We start from the raw sequence: 9,808 nt of genomic DNA on the forward strand, positions 1-9,808 counted from the left end.
ACGTTCGTAATTTAATTATTTTTTTTTAGGGAAAGGGAGGGGCGGAAAAACGCATTAGGGGGAAATTTTTTTTGGATGGGGGGAGGGGAAAACAAAACAAACACTCTAACAAAAAATATCATTTAAGCCGTGTAAAATAATTAATTAATTTCACGTCTTATTAGTGAGGTTGTTGTTGTTGTTGTTGTTGGAAAATTTTTCCTTTTTTTCTTTTTTATTTTTTCCTCGTTTTTCTTTTCGTTTTAAAAAAAAAGATTTTCTTTCATCACTTTACTTTATTATTATTATTATTATTATTATTATTTCATTTATTAATTTTTCTTTTAATTTCCTGTTTCATTTAGTACAAAATTTTCATTTTTCCTTTGATATTATTCTTTTCAAAAGAAAATTTTTCTTTTTTTCCTTTTTTTTTTTTTTCTTCTTTTCCTCATCCATTTTCACCGAAAACTCAATAACATTGATTATAAATTTTTTTTCCTATCTTCTTTTCTTTTGGGGAAGAGGGAGGGAGAAAGGAAGGGAGATAAGGAGAGAGGAGGGGGGGAGAGAGAGAATAAATAAATAAAAAATTATTCCTTTCATTTTTTCCTTTTTTTTTTCCCCTTATTCTTCTTCTTGCCACATTTGTTATTGACACATACAATTTCTTCTCCTATCTTTTTTTTTTTCTTCTTCCTCTTCCTCTTCTTCTGACTGAGATGCTGTCGTGTCATTTTTTCTTTTCTTTTCTTTTTATGTATTCGATTCATTCCTGATTTTTGTCGACAATACGATAGAAAAAAAAAGGACAAAAATCTGATGAGTTATCAATTGGAGTTGAACAATTTTTGTATGTTATATTTTTCTTCTTTTTGGAAGGACAGATACGCTGTCGTTTTTTTCTTTTTTAAAAAGATTCGATAAAAATTTGATAACGATAACCAAAAAAAAAAAAAAAAAAGTAAAACGATTCGAAATGATTATTATTATTATTATTACTATTACTATTATTTATATTGGATTCCAGTCGGTCGAATATAAACTGGAGAAATAAAATCAAATTAAACTGTCGGTAAAACCATCATTAAATTTTTTTTTTTTCTCCTTTTTCCAGCTTATTTTTTTTTTATTGCGGTTTGAAAAGTGGTAGTGGTAGTGACGGTGCTGGAAAAAAAATTTTTTTTCTCTTCTTCTCCAGTCGTTCCAGTTATTATGATAAAAAAAAATTTTTTTTTATCGATTCGATTATCGATAACCATGAGATGTTTTGTCGATCATTGAAGAAATCATTCGTTGAATCCCAAAAATTTGTAATCGTCGCAAAAAATTTTCCAGAATCATTTTATCATTATTATTATTATTATTATTATTATTAGAACGAATTGTTAAAAATAATGATGATAATAATAATCCGGAAATGAAAAAAAAAAAAAAAAAAAAGTATCAACAACGAACGTCGAAAAACCTATACGTGTTATTATGAAATCCCGGGTCGCTCGCTTTCTCTCTCCTCTCTACTCTCTCTTAATATCATCATCATTATTATTATTATCATCATTATTGTATTTTCCTTTGGATCTTTTTTTTTATTATTATTATTATTGTGTCACGGAGATTCAGGTTACGTATGACCGTTTCTACGTTTTGAATTATTTATTTATTTATTTATATACGTATAAAGCTTTTGTTTCGGGTTCAAGTCATGAGCGAACGTGCTGAAAATTTTATCCGACTCCAGACCGAGTAAAAGCAGGAAAACAAAAAAAAAAAAAAAAAAAAAAGGAAAAAAAGAAAAAAAGAAAATGAAAAAAGAAAAAATAATAAATAAATAATAAAATCATTTTTTTTTTCTGTCGTGATGTGAAATAAAAAAAAAAAAAGAAGAAAGAAAATTTGAAACGAGGAAAAAAAAAAATAAAAATAAAAAGGAAAATGAAATGAAATGAAATAAAAAAAAAAAAAAACGAAAATCTAAAAATGGAAGAAAAAGAAAAAAAAAATGGTCGCGTACGTCCGAAAATAAACAAACAAGTAGAAAATGAAATTATCGAATCAAAAAAAAAAAAAAAAAGAAAAAAAGAAATTGTCAGTTCCAGCTGACCCTAAAATGAGCTGCTGGAAAATAAATAAAATAAATAAAAAAAAAAAAAGTTGATCATCATCGATTTACAATTAAATTATGATAACACGGACGAGGAATTTAAATTTGAAAAATGAAAATAAAAATGGCGGAAAAGAAAACGAAAATGGAAAATTTTTTTTTTTTTTTTATTTTCTTCCTTATCGAGAAGGCGGTGATTTTTTTTTTTTTTTTTTTTGAATAAACGACGGGAAAATCGTAAGGTTTTTTTTTCGTGATGTCTTTTGTCGTCGTTTTTAAAAAAAAAAAAATTCCAACGCAAAATAAAATGTAGGATGTTGTCGAAGACACCGGAAACAGCGTAAAATGTAAAACGTGTGCCGGAAATTTACGGGAGAGGAGAGAAATACAAAAAAAAAGAAAAAAAAGAAAAATTCAATTTCGATTCGAAAAGAAAATATCAAATCGATAATAATTTTATTTGATGACGTAAAAGTGTTTGTGCGTGTGTCTGTGCGTGAGGGTGCACGTGTCGATTTTAAAATTTATTTCAATGCGAAAATTTCTTTGAGCGGAAACGTTTAGAATCGAAATTATTTTGAGTTTTGGTATTGTTTTTTTAAAAATGTCGAAAGGAGGTATCAAGGAAAATGATGAGAGAGAGAGAGAGAGAGAATGTGTGGCAGACAGTAAGAGAAAGAGAGAGAAGAAAGAGAGAGAGAGAGTTACAGATAGTCAGAGAAAGACAGAAAAGGTGAGAGAACTAGAGAGACAGAGAGAAAAAATGAAAAATGACCATGAAGAAAAGAAAAGAGTTAAACCCGTGAGGGAAGGGGGGGGGTAGGAGGAACTCTAAAAATGGGGGGGAATGCTTTTCCAAAGTTATTTTAATTTTCGTATTGAACATTATTTATTCACGTAATAGTTTAAAACAAAAAAAAAAAAAATCTTTTCCAAAAAAGTTTCCAAAAGTTTTCTTTTTTATTCCTTCCAAGGCGATACTGGAAATTTATGTTAGAAAAACCTTTTTTTTTCCTTTTTTTTCCTTTTCTTTCTTTTTTTAATTTTTTTCTTTTCTTTCTTTTCGTTCTTTCTTTTCGTTCTTTCTTTTTCTTTCATTTTTTCATGTTTTTTTTCTTCTTCGCACTTTTTCATTTCTTTCTTTTTCTTTTTTTTTAATTACGATAAGAAGAAAACTATTTTAATTTTAAAAACGAATCTTTTTAATTCCCATAGGTTTACATCCTCTTTTTCCAGAGTTTTTTTTTTTTTTTTTACTTCTTTCTCCTGTTTCTCTTTTTTTGCTTTGGTGATCCGTTTCGAAAAAATGGAAACGTTACAAATTTACGGAAAATTTTTCCGAAAATAATGATGATGATAAGCCAGATTAAAAGAAAAGGATATATAATTTCCCGTTGAACGTAAAAATAATAATAATAATAATAATAATTTGCGTTCGCAAGGGATCGGACGATCCGTCGGGTTAATGTTTTTTTTTTTTTTTTTTTTTTTTTTTTAATGACGTGTCACGAGATAAGTTAATCGTTTGACTTTTTCCTCTCCCCTCCCTTTCTCTCTCTCTCTCTCCGAAAATTCATTATAACGTTACTATTATTATCATTGATATTTAATTAAATAAAATAATAATAATAGTAATATTAATAATTAAACGCACGAGGAATTATTAATACGATTAAAAAAAAAAAAAACAAATATGGCGGCTTAATAGTAAAATTTTAGTCCAATGAAAATCTATCTCACACAAAAAGGCAAAACGTAAAAATTGTTTAATTTTTAAAGTTTTTTTAAAAAAATAATCTCTAAATAAATGTTTCCTAATCCGATAAACGTTTTTAATTCGTTTTATGTTTTAATCGTACCACGAATCCTCTCGGATTTAGTATTATCATCATTATTATTATCATCATTATTATTATCATCATGAACATAATCGTTACTACCGGTTACTGCAAAGGAAAAGTTTGTCGTTGTTGTTGTTATTATTATTATTATTGTCGTGTTTTTATCGTATTTTTAAGGGCATTTACCAGGTGATCTTTCTTCTTCTTCTTCGGGGTATCCCCCTATTCCCCTCCCGCCCGATGCATGATTTTCATCACGTTTTTTTTTTTGGAAATTTCCAGAATTTTTTTTTTTTTTTTGTGATCGGAGAACGTGGGGATTTTCATTTCTTTTCTCTGTCGTTTACTATTCTCACGTCGCAACAGGAAACGGTTTTGCTTGGATTTTATTTTTTGTGATTCGACAGTATTTCCCTCTTATGCCCTCTCCCTGCTTTGACTCATCGTGTGTTGCGTCACACACGCACACGCACACACTAACAATATGTCGTGCACGATTTAAAAAAAAGAATAAGATATTATTAAAGTTTTCAAGTCGGTTAACAAAAAAAAAAAAAAAAATTTTCACGATGAAAACTTATAAAAAATTTACGTCGACAGAGCTTGTCCAATCCCTCCCCTTCCCTCTCCTCCTCCCCCCCGCCTCCCTCAAAACCAAAAAGAAATTTTTTTTTTTTTTTTTAAGTTTTCCTTTTCGACCACGACCCAGTACGTGAACTTTAGGTTCTGGAAAGAGAGAGAGAGAGAGAGGGAGGAAAATGCTAGTAGAATTAAAAATTTTATAAATTAAATAAAATTGTTTAAAAAAAAAAAAAAAAAAAAAAATGGGAGATTTGATAAAATCTAAAACACGGAAACAACAACAACAACAATAAAAACGTATACATACGTGTCACTGATAAGAAAAGAAAAGAAAAAAAAAACTAGAATTCTGATAATAAATTTTGCTCAAATCCTTTTTCGAAAAAAAAAAAAAAAAAAAATTTCTAGCAGAAGAAAAGGTTATCTCGAATATATTGCTATTACGTATTGCTACGACCCTAGCCAAAAGAAATTTCTAGAAGTTTTTTTTTTTTTTAAAACTTTTTGATAAAACAATATATATATATATAATATTTTAGTCGAAACAAAAATGAGATAAAAAATTTTTTTTTTTTTTTTTTTTTTTTTTTTTGGCAATTTTTGTTGGGGAATTTTTCTTTTTTTTTCCCCCCAGGTTTTCTTTTTTTTTTTTTTGGGGAAATTAAAAAAAAAAATAATGATGTTGAAAAAAAGGAAAATAAACTAAAATAAAACCGTTAGTCGTTAAATCATTTCATCATAACTAATCATCAATTTTTTTTAAAAAAAGAGTTTTTTTCTTTTTTCCTTTTCCTTTATTTTCTTTTTTTTCCATTTTCCATCGTCTCTAGCAGCATTGTCCTTTTTTTCCGTGTGTGTGTGTGTGTGTGTGCGTGTGTGGCGTTATCGTCTTGTATCTATCGTTTCATACGTTTTTAACGTTTGTCACGTAGCCTCGAGCCACGTTTTTGATTTCATCAAATCCGCCATTTTCTTTTTTTCTTTTTTTAAAAAAAAAAAAAAAATAATTCTATACCTTTTTCTAGAATTTTACCAAGTTTACGTTTGTCGATTTTTTTTTAGTCCGGTCAACTTTGAGGTTTTACAATAAAGAATTTTCCAGAACAACAACAACAAAAAAATTTTTTTCTTTTTTAGTAAAGTTGAAAAGTTTTCGATACTTTTTTTTTTTTTTTCACGCACATAAATTTGTATTTATAACGCATACACATATAAATGTTTTTGACAGATTCAGGTGCGGAAATTTTTAAACAACTACAACTACAAACAAAAACAACAAACAACAAACAATCTTTGTTAAACCGGAAATTTTTCTTATTAATTTTTTTTAATATACCTTTTTAAGTTTTTTTTTTTTTTGGAAAATAAAAAAAAATTTGACAAAGAAAATAAAAATGAAAATGAAAAAAAAAAGTTATCGGAAAAATTATTTTTACTTTTTTTTTTGGGGGGGGTGGGGGAGGGAGAGGGGGAAAAATTTCACGGACGAATCGACGTGAAAAATCGAAATTTTTACATTTTGCCCTTTTTTTTTTTTTGTTCAGTCACGAAACGGTTTTTTATCTTTTTCTAAAAGTTGTACCTTTGCAATATGACGTCGACGACGATGACGATGACGATGACGTAAATAAAACGATTGTGTTTAAAACTTTTATTTTCGTGTGTGTGAACGAAAAGAGAAATAAAGGCGGTAGAGAGGCGGTGCCGGGAGGGGTGGAGGAGTGGGGTAGGAGGGAGGTAGAGGAGTCGGAGAGGAGGCGGATATTCATGGCATAACAATCGTATTGACAACTCCTGACAGTCAAGTGTCGGATGATAAGTTATGAAACATGCAAAAACATTGTTATAATAATAAAACAATGAGGAAAAAAAAAAAAAAAACAAGTTTCCATTTCTAACGCGACAAACAAACAAACAATAATTTTTCTTTATTCTTCTTCTATTTCACGCGCTCATTCATTCATTCAACCGATTTTTTTTTTTTTTTTTTTTTTTGAATAATGATGATAATAATCGTTTTATATATTTGTAAAAAAAAATAATAAAAACAAAAACAAAGCGTTAAAATAATTTAATAATGATAATAATTTTTCTGTTTGTTTGTTTGTCTGTTTGCGGTTATATTAATTAGCACGAAAATTTTCTCCCCCCCCCTTCCCCACTCCCAAGATCGATTTGGATTTGTTTTGTTACGTTTTATCGATTTTCGATCGCTTAATTTTCTTTTTTGTTTATTCGAAAATTTTGTTTTAAAAAAAAATGAAAAATTTATTTTTGGTTTTCTCCCCTCCTCCCCACTTTTTCCCTCATTATTATTATTAACATCATTTTTTTTTTTAACTCTCATGATTTTTCCTTCGTTTCGCATTGCAGAAGAAAAGTTTCGAGAAAATTCCAATTGAGTTTTTCTTTTTTTTTTTTTTCTTTTGAGGATTTGATTGGGACATTAAAAAAAAAAAAAACGTTTGAATCGTTAATATATATTATATAGAACTATAAAATAATAATAATGATAATAACAATCGATTTGTTTTATTATTATTATCATTATTATTTTTTTTTTATGGCTTATATTTTTTTTAAAATGTGATGATTTATTTTTTGGAATTAATTTTTCAAAATGAAAATTGATATTTTGGGAAAATAATAATAATAATAATAATAATAATAATTCCCTCCTTGGAGATTTTTTTTTATAAAAAGGAAAAAGGTTTACCTTTGAATCCTTAACCGGAAACAAAGGTAAATAATACGTATTTATATACATATAAAATTTAAATAATTCGTCGATGTAATTCGGGTGTAATTATATTATTATTGACTGTTTATACACTCTATGACGTTTGCTTTTTAATTTATTTGTTTTATTTTGAATTTCCCGCCAATCCGCCCCGCCTTTTATTTATTTATTTCTGTTCTATTTCCTTTTTAACGATTATTTTACTACTACTATTATTAGTATTATTATTATTTTTTCTTTTATAGTTTTTTCCGTCGGGTTTTTCGTCTGATCTTTTTAAATTTTTAATTTTGAAAATTTGTTTTTGTCTTTGTTATAAGAAAAATATTCGGAGGGAGTGGTGGGGGACACAAATCCGACGGCAGAATCATTCGCAAAAGAAAAGGAAAGGAAAGAGGGGGGGAAATTGATTTGTTAATCGAATCGAACTCCTAACGATATTGATTTATGTGAAGAAAAAAAAAAAAAAAATTTCGCGAGATTTTTCCTTTTTTTTCCTCTACCCCTCTACCCGCCATTTTCTTTTCAAAATTTTACCAAAAAAAAAAAAAAAACGTGACGCGATTAAATATTAATTAGGCCCCCCCCTTTTTTTTTTTTTAATTTTATTATATCGATGATAAAGATTGACGGGAAGTCCAAGAAGGTCGGATGTGGGGGACTGGGGTCGGTGGGGGGGGGTGCGATTCGAAAGTTTAATTTTAAATAAAAATTAAACTTTTTCCTTTTTTTTTCCTTTTTTTTTTCCTTTTTTTTCCTTTTTTTCCTTTTTTCCAGCGTAGTTTTTAATTAAAATTTTTTTATTTTTTAATTTAAGACGTTTTGGCTTTTCCTTTTTTTTTTCTTTTCTTTTCTTTTCTTTTCCTCTCCCGCGTATTTCTTACTACCCTTTTTTAATTTTCTTTGTGTTCAAGACGTGACTATATATATTTATTCCAATTTTAATAAAAAAAAGGGGAAAAGGGAAAAGTTGAACCCGAAAAGTTTGTCCACTCAGCTCGCTCAGCAATAATTTTTTTTTTTTTGAATTTCTATTTTAAAAAAAATAAAAAAAATTTATTACACACCCTTCTTTCGTTTGTTATTGAAATTCGATTGATTGTTTTGTTTAGATGTTTGTTGTTTGTCGTTTGTCGTATGAACTTTAGTGGGTCATAACCCCCTCATCTCGAGATATTTCTATATTATACTTACGCTGCTTGCGCATATAAACTTTTGCTATCAAGCTTGAGAACAGCTGTAGCCAAGGCCAACCACACCAATGTCCAAGAGGTGAAAACATCCTGCACGGTCCGCCCACTGCGTGCTCCCGTCATCTTGCGGTAAATTTTAATTTTACAGTTTTTTTGATTTTTCTATTTTTAAATATTCCGGCATTTTGCATACTATTATTATTATTAATTTTTTCTTTTTCAATGACGACGGATACATCATGACCTACGTAAACGAAATAAAACGACTAACGTGCGGGAAAAAAAAAACGAAAAAAAACGGAAAACGGGGGGCGGGGAGGCGGCGAAAAAAAAAAAAAACGTTTGTAAATTTTTTGTTATGACGATCGAAGGCCCATTTTATTATTATTATTATTATTATTATTCATGTAACCACTACAACGATATTTTCGTGACCCGTTCCGTTTAGTCCCACGAAATTTTTAATTTGGATTTCGAAATTCGATTCATGTCATTATTATTATTATTATTATTATTTCACGTTTATCATCACTTATTAATAATAATAATAATAATTGAAAAACTCCGATTTAAACTTTTCTTTTTTTTTTTTTTACGAAAACAACTATAAATTCCGATTAAAACAAAAAAAAAAAATTTTAGTCAAATAAAACTCGAAACGATATTATTATTATTTAATTAAAACAAAACAAAACAAACCTTTAAACTTAAACTTAAACGAAAATAATAATAATAATCCGTTTTAAATAAATATCACACAGCAATAACAAAAATAACAACAATAACAGCAACGGTAACACTAACAACAACAACAACCACCAAAAAAAAAAAAAAAATTTATTTATTTATAATTACGCGATTAAAAAAAAAAAAACGCGAGAGAGAGAGAGAAATATATTTAAATTCCGTGTTGATGTTGTTGTTGTTGTTTTATTTTTATTATTATATTTTCAATATATACTATATATAAGGCCTGAAAACAGACCTTGTAAGGAATGAAAGTGCATGCCTTTGAGAGGATACTTTTGCCCCGTCTACGATTGTTGTATAAGGGAGTGGTGTGCTGATCGACTTAGCAAAAGGTTTGACGCATGTGCGGCCCTGCCCGCTGTGCACTGCCGCTGCCGCTGCCGCTGCTGAAACTCTTTTTTTTATTGATCTCTCCATCTCTCCTGGAAAAACATTTTATACATTTAAACAACTTCATAAGTTTTTCCCCAGCTTAACCCGCGTAATGAGTTTATATAATGGGAATTTAATATTGTTCGGTTGAAGACGTTCGTATACGTGTGACGTATTTAAATCCGTTTTTACAATTTGATTTTAAAGGGATTCAAATGGGATTTATTTATGTTTGAGTCCCGGGCTC

This window comes from Pediculus humanus, genomic scaffold (assembly GCF_000006295.1).
Source record: "Pediculus humanus corporis 1103172108253 genomic scaffold, whole genome shotgun sequence".
In the NCBI taxonomy this organism is placed as follows: domain Eukaryota; kingdom Metazoa; phylum Arthropoda; class Insecta; order Psocodea; family Pediculidae; genus Pediculus; species Pediculus humanus.